This window comes from Symphalangus syndactylus, chromosome 6, assembly GCF_028878055.3.
Source record: "Symphalangus syndactylus isolate Jambi chromosome 6, NHGRI_mSymSyn1-v2.1_pri, whole genome shotgun sequence".
NCBI lineage: Eukaryota > Metazoa > Chordata > Mammalia > Primates > Hylobatidae > Symphalangus > Symphalangus syndactylus.
Genome location: NC_072428.2, coordinates 113,744,404 through 113,759,765, shown reverse-complemented (window position 1 = coordinate 113,759,765; position 15,362 = coordinate 113,744,404).

Sequence of the window (15,362 nt, the reverse complement as noted above, 5' to 3'; positions counted from 1 at the left end):
ATGGATTGTCATATCTCCTTATTGATTGCTTGCAAAGTGACTCCAAGAACATGCCCACTTGAAAATTAACAAATATTGGGATTTTAACAAATATTAAATAGAACAAAAAGAAATAACTAACTGTACTAACAGTAAGTAATACTTTACATGCAATTTGAAATGCACTGGCTTCAAATGTTTATTTTTAAAACAGAGAGCAATTACCCTTGGAACTAGCATAGGCTGAAATAAAAAACAAGTAGAAATGTTAATTACCCTTTGTTGATTATGGATTTTGGTGCTATCATCTTCTCTTAGGCATATAAACAAGCCTAAAATCCTATTAGTTCTTTAACTCCAGTGGTTTTCCTATAAAGAAACTGGATTGTATATTCAGCAGTTAAACCCTAAATAAAACTAGTCTCTTTAGGCCCCTCTAACTAGTCCGTTGGGACAAAAACTGCCAAAGAATCTTCCCAGAATATAAGGACTATCTAATAGTTGATGCATTCCAGCCAACAAGATCTCATCCTGAAAGCAATATGGTTTCAGTTACATATCAAAATTATCTTATCTTATGGATTTTTTTAAATAAAGGAATTTATTTTAAACAGATTTTTCTCTGATATAATTAAATTCAGTTTCTTTTTAGCAGTCATACATTGTTTCTCATGTAGTTCTTGGTGTCTTTATTTAATGTACTAAATTCAGGAAAGACACCAACCAAAATTGTACACTAACTCTCACAACATAGCACCCCAAGTTTGTAAGGAAACTTGAGTAAGTCGTAGGCTCTCTGTACACTGAATTTTTAAATTAACAAATGTGAATGATAACTTACTCTTTTAAATAAATTGGATATTATTGAGACAACTGCCTTCATGTGGAGTGTGTGTTATAGCACCAGATGAATCTCTAAGCTATCAGAGATGGTTTCTCTCCCATCACTCTTCTTCAATCATGGGATCTTAATTTGACTCCCACTCCCCCACAAAAATATAAAGGCAAATCTTCTTCATTCTTTATTTGTTGTTCAGGGAAAATGTAACAATATCTACTCTCCATAAATATTATTCTTTACCTCCCTCTGGTCATGACAGCATATTGGGTATATATGCCTAATAAACTGACAACCTTGGGGAAAAAAACACCTTTTTAAAGTGTCATATCACAATAAATTTTTTAGAGCCAAAGGGCCTAAAAATAAAAAATATTGTTCGTTAGTAAAATACTGTTACAAATTTCCTCTTCTGGGAGATTTTCATTATGTTTTCCATGTATATAAATGATACACAATCATCTATTTTTGTAGCTAGCCTATGGAAAAATTATTTTGGCATTATTTTGGTCCCTAGTCTACATTTTATAACAGACTTCTACTACAGTAACAAAAATATGCATTATAATGGTATGCATTTTTAAATATAATGAATTCTTTCTACATGCTGCTTGCTGAGATTTTATTTTTTCTAGCTATTTTTATTATTCAAAATATAAAACTAGATCTACATTTTTCCACTTATAAAATATATATACTAATAAATACATATATACATACATACACTTGAATTTTTATTCAACAAATCTGATATGTTTCAGGCAAGTAGCCAGGTCTAGCGAAGCAGTGGGGAAGGCAACATAATTCTACACATTGTAAAAAGGTATAGATACCAGCCAGACGCAGTGGCTCACACCTGTATTCCCAGCACTTTGGGAGGCCGAGGCAGGCAGATCACGAGTTCAGGAGTTTGAGACCAGCCTGGCCAACATGGTGAAACCCCATCTCTACTAAAAATACAAAAATTAGCCACGTGTGGTGGTGTGCACCTCTAATCACAGCTACTCAGGAGGCTGAGGCAGAAGAATCACTTGAACCTGGCAGGCGGAGGTTGCAGTGAGCTGAGATTGTGCCACTGCACTCCAGCCTGGGTGACAGAGTGAGACTCCGTCTCCAACAACAACAACAACAACAAAAGATATAAATACTTAGATGTAAAATATAAAACTATAAAACCCCTAGAAAAAATATAGGAGAAAATTTAGATTACCTTAGATAAGCAGATGACTTTTTAGATACAATACTAAAGGCACAATCCATGAAAGAAATGGTTGACAAACTGGATTTCATTAAAATTAAAAACATCTCATCTGTGAAAGACACTGTTAAGAAAATGAGAAGACAAGCCACAGACTAAGAGAAAATATTTGCAAAAGACATATCTAACAAAGAAGTGTTATCTAAAATATACAAAATATCTTAAATTTCAACAATAAGAAAATGAACAACCAGATTTAAAAATGAGCAAAAGGCTTGAACAGACATCTCATCAAAGAAGATATACAGATATGAAAAGATGCTCAACATTGTATGTCCTTAGAGAATTGCGAATTAAAACAGCAATGAGACGCCACTACATGCCTATTAGAATGGCCCAAATCCAGAACAATTCCAACTCCAAATGTTGGTGAGGATGTGTAGCAACAGGAAACTCTCATTCATTGCCAATTGGAATGCAAAATGCTACAGCTATTTTGCAAGACAGTTTGGCAATTTCTCATAAAATTACATATACTCTTACCATACAATCCAATCATTATGCTCCTTGGCATTTACCCAAACAAGTTGGAAACTTATGTCCACACAAAAATCTGCACGAGAATGTTTATAGAAGCATTATTCATAATTGCCAAAATTTGTAAGCAACCAAAATGTCCTTCAGTAGGTGAGTATATAAATGAACTGTGGTACATCCAGATAATGGAATATTATTCAGTGCTAAGAAGAAATGAGCCATCAAGCACTGAAATGATGTGGAGTAAACTTAATATTACTAAGAGAATTAAGTAAGCACCTTACTAAGTGAAATAAACTATCTGTAAAGCTTACAAGATTACATATTGTACAATTCCAACTATATATGACATTCTGGAAAAGAAAAAATATGGAGACAATAAAAAAAATTAGTGGTTGCCAAGGGTTGGGGAGAGGGACAGATGAATAAGTGGAACACAGTGGATTTGGAGAGCAGTGAAACTATTTTGTGTAATACTTTAATGGTGGATACATGCCGTTATACATTTGTCAAAAGCCATAGAATGCACAACACGAAGAGTGAACCCTAATGTAAACTATAGGCATTGGGTAATAAGAACATGTCCATGTAGGTTCATCAGTTATAACAAATGTACCACTCTGGTGGGGCATGTCAATAGCAGGGAAGGTTGTGATGTCAGGGAGAAGGGAGTATACGACAAGTCTCTCTACTTTCTGCTCAATTTTGCTAGGAACCAAAAAGTGCTCTAAAAAGTAAAGTCTATTTGAATGAAGAAAGTTATAGATGCAATTGCATTCACTGCTACTATGTTTGTAATAGAAAATCCTAGAAACAACATCTATGTGACCAACAAGGAGTTTCTTAAATATATTGTGAACTGTATTATGGTAATTACACCAAATATTATAGTATGAAGTAACACGGGTTTTTTTTTCCAGTTTCTTGTTGTCTTTCAACTTTTTCATTCATTTTGCCATGAAACCCCTCACAAGAAGAAAGTCAGCTTTAAAGAGCCAATTTCAGATTGACACCTGTCAAGTAAACATTTTCTGCTTCTCTTGCAGCCACTGATACCCACAGTTCAACCATGCAGGAACCAGAAGCAACCTAGTATTTGGGAAAAAAGCACTTGGCAAGGGATAGAGAAGTGAAACACACCTCATCTTTTCTCCTGGTATATTTTCTTCCATCAGATTTAATCCAGAAGAACGAAAAAAGAGTTAACTTTTACTAAACTTTGAATTTCATTTTATAAACCTAATTAGTGACGGAAGTGCTAAAATCTGGTTGTTGAGACTAAGGATCTGTAGGTGACTATAACTTTGAGGGGTTTAGTCTGCTCTTCAGTTTGATCTGATGGTATATGCTCCAATAAACTGGGGCTGTTCAATAAATTGTTAATGGAAGGGACACTTGCTCCCTCCCTGTCCAGTGGGATGTAACAGGTGAGAGAGAACACAACTAGCAGGTAAGAGAGACGCAGAAGAAAAGGTCCTAGAGATGGATGGTGGTGATGGCTGCAATGATATGAATGTACTTAATGCAAGAAAGAACGCTGCAAATGCTGGGCACAGTGGCTCACGCATGTAATACCAGCACTTTAGGAGGCTGAAGGCGGCAGATCGTTGGAGGCCAGGAATTCTGAACCAGTCTGGGCAACAAGGCGAAGCCCTGTCTCTACAAAAAAGAATACGAAAACTAGCCAGGCATGATGGTGAGTGCCTGTAGTCCCAGCTACTCGGGAGGCTGAGGTAGGAGGATCACTTAAGTCTGGGAGGTGGAGGTTGCAGTGAGCCGAGATCATGCCACAACACTCCAGACTGGGCAATGGAGTGAGATTCTGTCTCAAAAAAACAAAAAAGAAAAAAAAAGAGAGAGAAAGAATGCTACAAGGGAAGTGGTGCTTGGAGGACAGCCAGTTTCCTATTATAGCAAGAAAATACAGAGAAAACTCAGAGAAGATGTATTTGATCTAGGGGATTCTCTTGATTGGAGATTTTAAGTTACAAAGAATATAATGGACAGGTTTTCAGGGACAGGGAGTGGCATGATCTTGGCTCCATTAGAGGGTGTAAAGAAGAACACACCAAAGACAAATAATAACCTGGGAATTTGGGCTTCATGTGTTACAGGCATGATGGAATGAGTTCTGATGGATTCTTAAAGGGAGATGAATAATCAGTTCCAATTATATCCTCCTTCTTGTCAGTGGTACTACGGTCTGAATGTTTGTGTCCCCTCAAAATTCATATGTTGAAACCTTATCTCCAATGTGATTATATTAACAATTGGGCCTTTGGGAGATGATTTGGAAGCTCTGCCCTCTTAAATGCGATTAGTGCCCTTATTACAAAGGCTCCAGAGAATGGCCTTTACCCCTTCCACCAGGTGAGGAAACAGTGAAAAGGTGCCATCTATGAACCGAGGAGCAGGCCCTCACCAGACACCAAATCTATTGGGACCTTGATTGTGGACTTCCCAGCCTCCAGAACTGTGAGAAATAAATTTCTGTTTTTATAAGCCACCCAGTTTAAGATATTTTTGTTATAGCAGCCTGAACAGACTAAGACCATTGGTATCTTAGACATTCTGTAGTGGGAAGATATAGAGAGAAAGGGCATCAGCTTTCTCTCTAGATCGTTCAGAGTTCTATGAGGTCTCTTTTCAGTTCTGCCAAGGACAGCATCCAAAATGAGCATGAGGTTTTACCATGCTTTTTTTAATACATTTTCTGCAACTGAAATGTGAACCTACTGAGATGGTCTAAACCAGAAAATACACACACACACACACACACACACGTGATAATATATATAAAATATGTGTGCATGCATGTATGTGTGTGTGTGTGTGTGTGTGTGTGTGTGTGTGTGTGTGTGTGTCCATATTCCTATGCAACTGGGAATTTCATTCTTTCCACTCAAGGACAGCAAGTCTTATCAGGGAAATACATTCTTACGTACTATGAAATCATCAATCACTAAGTTCATTACGATAAAGCATTGTTAAACCTAGGACCCAGTAAAAAAAAAAATCACATTGGAGTTTGCGAGAACTTTTAATCAACAAAGGTTTACATATATAACCATAAGGCCTTTTGTAATGTATTATCGGGCATTCCAGGCAAAGATGAGATTTTCTTTCATGGAGGGTCTTGTTTGCATGAAAGCTTGAGCCCTGGCCGGGCATAGTAGCTCATGCCTGTAATCACACCACCTTGGGGGGCCGAGGGGGGAGTATCGCTTGAGCCCAAGAAGTTGAGAACATCCTCGGAAACACAGTGGGAGTCTGTCTCTACAAAATAATAATAATAATTATTATTATTATTATTATTATTATTAGCTGGATGTGGTGGCATGCATTTGAAGTCTCAGCTACTCAGAAGGCTAAGGCAGGAGGATCAGTTGAGTCTGGGAGTTTGAGGCTACCGTGAACTATGATCATGCCACTGCACTCCAGCCTGGGTGACAGAATGAGACCCTGTCTTCAAAAATACATAAAAAATAGGCAGGCACCTTGAGAGGCTGAGTACCTTGAGAGGCCAAGGCAGTTGGATTACCTAAGTTCAGGAGTTCGAGACTAGCCTAACTAACATGGTGGAAACCTATCTCTACTAAAAATACAAAAATTAGCCGGCCGTGGCAGCACACACCTGTAATCCCAGCTACTCAGGAGGCTGAGGCAGGAGAATTGCTTGAACCTGGAAGGCAGAGGTTGCAGTGAGCTGAGATTGTGCCACTGCACTCCAGCCTGGGTGACAGAGCGAGCCTCCGTCTCAAAAAAAAAAAAAAAAGCATAAAAAGTAAAAATAAAACTAAGTCAAAATTGTTTTAAAAAGAAAGTTTGAACTTCCCAAGAATGAGATACAGTAAATACACTAAAGCCTCCACCCGAAAGGAAAACCTTCATTACTTTGGCAAGGTTGGGGCCTTCTTCCTGCCTACCTAAAGCCCACCTATGGAACTTAACTTTAGTTTCAGCATCCTCCTTTCCCCTCCATGTTCCAAGGCCAGCTGCTCCCAGTGCAACACTCTCATCTCATCAATAATTTGATTGATCTCTGTATGTACTATTAGGCCAGCCTCATCTTTTCTTGGTTATTTCAGTTTTGTTGATGAGTCTTGAAATCAGATAGTATAACTCTTTCAATTTTATGTTTCTTTTGCAAAATTGTTTTGGATACTCTAGATCCTTTGCATTTCCCATATACGTTTGATTTGATCTGACTTGATTTATTTATTTTTTTTTTTCAGATGGTGTCTTCCTGTTGTCACCCAAGCTGGAGTACAATGGCGCAATCTTGCCTCACTGCAACCTCCACCTTCTGGGTTCAAGTGATTCTCCTGCCTCAGCCTCCCAAGTAGCTAGGATTACAAGTGCCTGCCACTATGCCCGGCCTGTATTTTAAAATATACTAGTCATTTCTACCAAAAAAGCCTGCTGATTATTTTACTGCAATTTCTGCCTTTTAACTGGTGTGTTTATGCAATATAATAAATATATTACATAATGTAACAATTAGTACAGTGGATTTTGAGTCTATGATCTCACTTCTTATTTTCATTTTGTATCTTCTCTTTTTTATTAAATATCATGCCTTTCTTGCTCTTTCACTTTATCTACTGCCTCCATCGTTCTACTTCTTTTTTATTATGTTGTTAGTGGTTGTTCTGGGACTGATAATATAACTTAAATTATCAATGTCTACCTAGCTTCAGTATTACTGTTATTCACACTTTACATTTCACACCTATCACTTTCCACTTCTACTTTTCAATTCTCACTTCCCCCTTCACCTTTTACACTCCACATTTCAAAAATGTAATAACTTTACAATAATATAATTCATTTATACCTTCCTTCATTTAAAGATGTAAGAATTGGAAAGGAAAAGAATAAAATTCATATCCAACAACATTATTGCTTATGCAGAAATTCAAAGAATCTACAAATTATATGAAATAATAGGAGAGTTGAACAGATTGTTGGATATAAGATGAATATATGAAAGTCAGATGTATTTCTACTCACCAGCATAACTGAAGAGAAGACAAAAGAAGATTCAAAACTTGTGCAAGGCCTCTACAGGGGAAAGTTATTCATCTTTTTTGTGATTATATTATAGACCTAAATAAATAGACCTACAACTTTTTCACCCATACCATTCACTACATAGCACAATCTCTTGATTTACACTGATTTCACCTTTCCAAACCACCTGGGGAAGAGAGGCTAGCGATTAAGGAAGGGCTTATCTCTGAGATCCTGCCTAGGAGACCCCACCTCCACATCTGGAAGTGAGAATAGGTTACATTTACAACCTGTGAAATCATTGTGCTTAAGATAAAAAATTTTAAATGCTCAATGAGAATTCATCGATATAAAGAGATCTACTGAAGGACTTCCTGTGAAATATCTGTGGAATAATGTCTAATCTATAGCCAAGGTTTATAGAGATTCTAACATTCAGATTCAACTCAGTATCAGCAGAGTTCACCACCACATTCATGGCATGGTGTTTGATGCTAAAGATGGACATAAAATCCTGCCCAAGAAGTTCAAGGTCTAATGTGTGGGGGCCATGTGTGTGTGCATACATGGAATGTATGTGTGGGAAAGTATGTGATGGGAACAGGAAGGAAGGAAGGAAACATATACATCCTATTTAAAATACCAAAGAGAATAGCATGAGTGCTAACTTTTTCTTTTTTTAAATTAGCTGTTACAAAATTAATGATCATTGCACAAGATACAGATAAATATAGACAAAATTAAGATTAATTTTATTCTTATTACTCAAAAAGTAATATTTTTCCTGTGCACCCTAAAGTGTTGATTAAATGAGAATCTTTTCCCTCCCTTCCTCTAGGACTCTTCAAGATAAAAACTGAAGAGGACAATCAGGGCAAAAGGCCAGACTTCCATATGCAGAGTCTCAGAGCACTGGGATTTGTAGTATTATTACACCTGTGAACCAGTAATACCCAATGGTGGGTAAAGTCAAGAAACATATGTGCATAACCACACTCACCGTATACTTTGTTACAAAAACAGTGTCACACTATATATGCCATTTGCTACTGTGTTTATTCACATAGGTTAGGTGGCGACTTGTGAGAATAATCAGCTTTGTTAGAGAGGGGAGATAGCTACATTTTCTTAGCATATATAGTATTGTGGGAGTAAATTGAGAACTCTAGTATAAGGATAAGACAATTATATAAATAACCTATATATTATGTGGAGTAAAATCAGTTCCACAAGCTAGACATACCCAGAATGCCATGTGAGTTCAAAACATGGAGCTATCAAATGTGGTTTAAAAGATCTGGATAAACTTCAAGCTGGAGGTGGTATTTAAGGCTTGAAACATAAGCAGAATTTCAACAAGCTGAAATTGCAAAGGGACTCCAGATGGAGGAAATGGCAAGAGGAAAAATGCAGAAGAAGAAAGACAAAGGGCATGTACAAATGGTAACAGACACTGATTCGGGGGTGTACATATATCTTCACATGGAGATCTGCTGCAGGCAGTTAGAAATTTTTCTAGAAGTATAAAATTGGGCATGTTCTGTGTTGAAGTGATGGTTGACGCAAAGCAGGAAAGTATCTACAGAGCAGAGATGAGACCTGAAGATAGAATTTTGAGAATCACCTACATTTATATTGAAAAAGGAAAATGTCCAATAATAAAAGGAAAAATAGTCTTGAGAGAATTGGGAGGACAGTACAGTGTACCTAAAGATAAGGAACACAAACATTTAAGAAAGGCAAGCTGTCAAAGATGAAAACCAAGAAAAGGCAACTTTGCTGAAGCCACTAGATGCTGATTAAAGATATCAGTATACAAGTATTAAAACATTGAAGGGGTTTATGAGTAAATCAGTCTAGTGAAGGCGGCATTCTTTTTTACACTCAAGTGATGTCTCTGTGGCCCCACTTTTTAAAAATTTTTTAAAATTCAATTTAAATTTAAAATTTTTTTAAAATTTATTTTATTTTTTTAGAGACATTGCCCAGGCTGGCCTCAAACTCCTGGACTAAAGCAATCCTCCTATCTCAGCCTTCCAAGTAGCTAAGACTAGAGGTGCATGCCACCTTGCCCATGGAGTCTGCGGCCTCTTTATGTCTCCCTAGAGATCCTTCAGCTAGAGTAGAGAGAGGATTATTTCTCAACAAGGGAATGCTTAGATGGTACAGCCTCTCAACTTTGTGGTACTCAACTGAATTTACTCCTGAAAGGCTAAGGGAACAGAATGACACCAGATTTAGAGTTGTAGTAAATAATCAGGTGTATGGAGCCTAGTGTCTTTCAGTCCTGAGACACCAGCATGGTCAGTCATGACAGATTTTAAGACATAAGGTTGACCTTACACAGTAGTGTAATATAGTAGTATACAACTGCATTTGTTTCATAATCTTAAAATATGTATCCTATTTGAAATGGTACTACATCTTTTTAAAATTATTTATTAAGCTATCTTATTTTTACAAGCAGATGAAAGTATTTGTTAATGCTTGGCTTTTCCTTTAGTATCTTTTATTTGTCTTTAAAATTAAAGATTCAGTGCCACAAAAAGATCTATAGGGTGTTGAAGAGTAACATATGCCCAAGCTGTATCCTTTTGTAGGGACGTCTTCAAAAGAAAAAAAAAATAAAAACAAAAATTTCCAAACTTGGGATCTACAACGTGAGTTAGATATTTTAATTTATATTAATAATAAGTGTAGCCAAAGAATACACAAGACAAAGTAAATGGAACTTGATTTGTTGTCTAATACAAGCACTGTTGATGTGGAAGCATCAGGCATTACATTGGTTACTTTGGCAACAGTTATACTTGGAGATTATATGCTCAGTTTCTTCTCTCAAACTCATCAATCAGAAAAGTCACTCCTCCTCCCCTGGAGGGGAATAAGAGAAAAGACAAGAAAAGATAAAAGTGTTTTCCATACTACTCTAGAAATTCTCTACCCTCTAGGACCAAAAACCATGGGGGAAAAAATGCACTGCCCTCACACCTGTCTAAAGGTGACCAGGCAGTCGTGGTTCGCTGGAGAGAATCACAATTTACACCTGTTGCCATCGTGTGATAATTAGTAGTGCACATTTTAATACCCCAAACTGTCCCAATTTAGACAATAAGTTATATGAGCAGCCTAAATTTGTAGCAATTGTAGACTCAAGAGATGCATAATACTGAAAATAGAAGTTTCGTAATAACTTCTACTTAGCCTGCAAAATTGAGGACTAGGACACTGAAAAAAGATTATAAAATCAAACATGAACTAAAATTGATGAAATCAAATAAATAAGATACATTTACTTATCTTATTTTTTAAAGAGAACGTTTAAACTGCTTAGAAATAAGAATAGGTTTTTGTATTTTTTAATTTAACTTTAGGATTTAAGTCATCTTCAATAAGTCAATTTTTACTTTTTCATCCTTTCTCCTCATGAGAGAAAAGGCCTCAGGTAATTTATGGTTCAAGCTAATGAGTACCTTAAAATAGCTTACCTATTTTTGATTGAATATTAAAGTACATGGATAGAAAACAGATCAGTATTCCTTTTCTGGATTAATAACTCAATGCTATTCCCACTCCCACTCAATTCTACATAAATTTAAAAGACAATCACTTTTAAACATTTTTAGTAGTTTAACAAGATTTATTTAAGTGCCTCAATAAGAAAACCAAAAGTGAATGAGAAATAATATGAATAATGCCTAAATTGACCATATTCTCATTGGCCGATTCTTTGTATTTTTAGTAGAGACAGGGTTTCACCATGTTGCCCAGGTGGGTGTCGAACTCCTGCGCTCAAGCAATCACCCACCTTGGCCTCCAAAAGTGCTGGGATTACAGAAGTGAGCCACTAAGCCTGGGAAAAACTTCTATTTTTAATTAATAGTGATTTCATGTACCAAATAAAATAAATTTTATTTTGAAATTACATTGAGGCTGGGCACAGTGGTTCACGCCTGTAATCCCAGCACTTTGGGAGGCCAAGGCAGGTGGCTCTCCCGAGGTCAGGAGCTCAAGACCAGCCTGGGCAACATGGTAAAACCCCGTCTCTGCTAAAAATACAAAAAAAAAATGAGCCAGCATGGTGACGCGTGCCTGTAATCCCAGCTACTCAGGAGGCTGAGGCACGAGAATCGTTTGAACCCGGGAGGCAGAGGTTGCAGTGAGCCAAGGTCAGACCACTGCACTCCAGCCTAGGTGACAGAGCTAGACTACGTCTAAAAACAAAACAAAAACAAAAACAAAAAAAGAAAAAAATTACATTGAGATTTTAAATGGGTATTACACTAGATGGAATTGTTAAAGATGCAAGAAAATGAAGTGATTGCATTGTAATTAGATCATAGATGATATACTTGATATTTTAGCTACCAAAAGAAAAACTTCTATTTTTTTAATTTTTTTTTTTTTTTTTTTTTTTTTTTTAATTTTGAGGCCGGACATGGTGGCTCGCGCCTGTAATCCCAGCACTTTGGGAGGCCGAGGCGGGTGGATCACAAAGTCAGGAGATCCAGACCATCCTGGCTAACATGGTGAACCTCCCGTCTCTACTAAAAATACAAAAAACTAGCCGGGCATGGTGGCGGATGCCTGTAGTCCCAGCTACTCAGGAGGCTGTAGCAGGAGAATGGCGTGAACCCGGGAGGCGGAGCTTGCAGTGAGCCGAGATCGCATCACTGCACTCCAGCCTGGGTGACAGAGCAAGACAGTCTCAAAAAAAAAAAAAAAAAAAAAAAAAAGTTGAGACAGTCTCTCTTTGCTGCCCAAGCTGGAGTACAGTGGCGCGATCTCGGCTCACTACAACCTCCACTTAACCAGTTAAAGCGATCCTTCCACCTCAGCCCCACCTCCAATAGCGAAGCTACAGGAACGCCACCAAGCCTGGTTGATGCTTTGTGTTTTTAGTAGAGATGGGGTTTCACCATGTTGCCCAGGTGGGTCTCGAACTCCTGCGCTCAAGCAATCAGCCCACCTCAGCCTCCAAAAGGGCTGGGATTACAGGCGTGAGCTACCAAGTCCAGGCAAGACTTCTATTTTTAGTTAATAGTGATTTCATGTACCAAATAATGTATTCAAACAAAAATTCATATTGGAATTGAAGTAAATAAGAGATCTTGTTTAAAATGCAGTCATTCGTTGGTAGAAAAACATGTCTGATAAAAAGAACAAAAAGAACAAGAAACATGGAACCAAAATGAGTAAATGAAAATTATTAACAAAAATGTTAGCAAAATGTTGCTAACATTTAAATTTACATATATTTTTTGTATTTTTAGTAGAGACAGGGTTTTACCATGTTGCCCAGGCTGGTCTTGAACTCCTGACCTCAGGAGATTCACACCCCTTGGCCTCCTAAAGTGCTGGAACTACAGGCATGTGCCACTGTGCCCAGCCTCAATGTAATTTCAAAATAAAATTTATTTATTTAGCTAAAATAAAATTTATTTTTATTTTAAAATAAATTTTAAAATTTGCTTAAATAAAATTTATTTTTATTATGAATAAAATTTATTTTGAAATTATAAATTTATAATTTATAATATAATTTTATTTTATAATTTTATAAATTTATAAATTACCTTTATAAAATACCTTCCATAGTATTATATTTTCAAAAAGATTAGAAAAATGAGCCTGCTGATAAAAGAGTAGGGAACTGAAAATATTGGCTTAAAAGGAGCTCTGAAATTAATTTTTTTCTGATTGTCTTTTAACCAGAAAATTAAAGGAAAATCTACAATAAAGAAATAATGTCTTTACATAACGCTATGAGGAGAAGGAGAGGAAAATACATTAAATGTGAATCAGTCAGAGAGAAATGACATTACTTTATCAATCCTAAAAGAGTTCGTAATGAGTCTACTGATATATACAGTTAACTCTGATAAATGTGGATGCCATGAATTATTTAATAGCCTCTTACAAGTTTCCCTGCTTATATGATTGCCCCCTTCAGTCTAGTTGCAAGCGTAGTGTTCTCTTAAAATCTTAAGTTAGATCATGGCACTCCTCTGCTCAAAGCTCTTCAATGGCTCCCCATTTCCCTCAAGGCTCTATCTAATCTGATCACAGTTACTTCTCTTACTTCCTTTCCTATTTCCCTCCCCTAGACCATACTCTAGAGTAATAGAACTTTATGTTCCACACAGTCACTCAGCTGCCACCATCTTGTAGCTGCTTCATCCTAAACATGCCACTTCCTTGGGTATTCTATCAAAGGGAAAGAGAAACTTGAGAAATCTGCGTGGACTTTTCACTATCTCAGTCTGGAAAGGACACACTTATATCGACAAACATTCTATTAGTCAGAACTTGTCCTATCCACTCATTTAATTGCAAGAATGCCAGGAAGGGAGTAAATGGCATCTGTTTCTGTCAGCCCCGTGAACGTGATTGACACACCCAACCACCTGTCCCACTCCTAGTTTCAGCTTTGTCTTTCCTAAGGTTGCTTTTAAGCTCATGATAATATGATTATCCATTTTTAGAGATGGCTTTACATTTTGTGGTTTGAAAAGGATAGTGCAAGATCTTTATAAGTCTTTATTTAGGACTAAAGTATGGTTCTAAGATCATTGTAGGTAATCTCTCTCTCTCTCTTTAAATGAAGCAGTGTTTGTGGGATGAAGGAACACACCTACTCTTTCCCTTATTAAGAATAAAGCACTGAGCAAGTAGAAGGGTGGAGGCTCTGATAATTGCATAGTTTCTATACCACTACTGACCTGTAATCACTTGACCTTACTTCTGACTTAAATACACAAGAGTGACTTTAAACATCTGTGTTGCAACTAGCTTTATAACTACCGCTGACAGGTGTCCAATTACAAAGTTCCTATTGCATTACAGAGTTTTGAATAACAGAAAGTTGCCAATTTGAATATCAACACAGGGTACTTAAAACAATATAAAAATTTCCTTCAGAAGCCAGGCCACATCTTTAGGAAATGTAAGGAAGTAGCACCCTCTGGTGGGTAAAATAGGAAAATTTGTGGAATTGCTTATTGAGGAATGTGTAATTGTGGGCACTTTTTAAAATTATTGTTATTGCCATAGGTGTAATTAAGTTTTCAAATATAAGCTTTTTGGGAATTTGGAATTGAGACCTGGGGAACAAAATGCTTTTCTTAGAAAACATTGATAAATAGAAAGTGCATGACTTTGCAAATTGCCATTTTTGATTGATAGCTACTCGTATGAATTCCAGGTGAGTTAAAGCAGAGTCTAGTAATGATGAGAAGGTTACTTATAACCTGAGACTATTATCATCAATGAGCCACGTGCCTTAGTAATTTAAAAACGTTTACATATGCTAGGCCCAGGCCTTAGTGTGGGCCTCCAATCTCCAATTTACTTAGTATTTATCAACAGAGGCCAACAGGTGGCCCTTTTTCATATCTACTTGATCTATTTGTTAGCCAATTTTAGAAATAATAGTTTTTATTTTTGTTTTGTTTTTGCAAAGGCAAGAAAAATAAGTTTTTGGCTTTTCAGCTTTCAAGTATCTGGGTCCCATTTACTTAGCTGACATTTTTCTCAGAACTTTAACGTTGCTTCCTTGAGCAATTAAGTTTGGAGTTCTATTTGACTAAAAGGTTACTTAGTTCAACAGAGCAGCAGTGTGATGGACCTGTTCTGGAATTTTACCCTGACACTTTATTACAGCTTTTTCTGTGATGTTCAGTAGCAATGAGAGAATAGAAGACCTTTTCTATAAAAAGAGAAGGGTACACAAATAGTCATAGCAAATATGCTAAAACTTCATAGAACCTGTTACTCATCCATTTACAATTGAGTCTC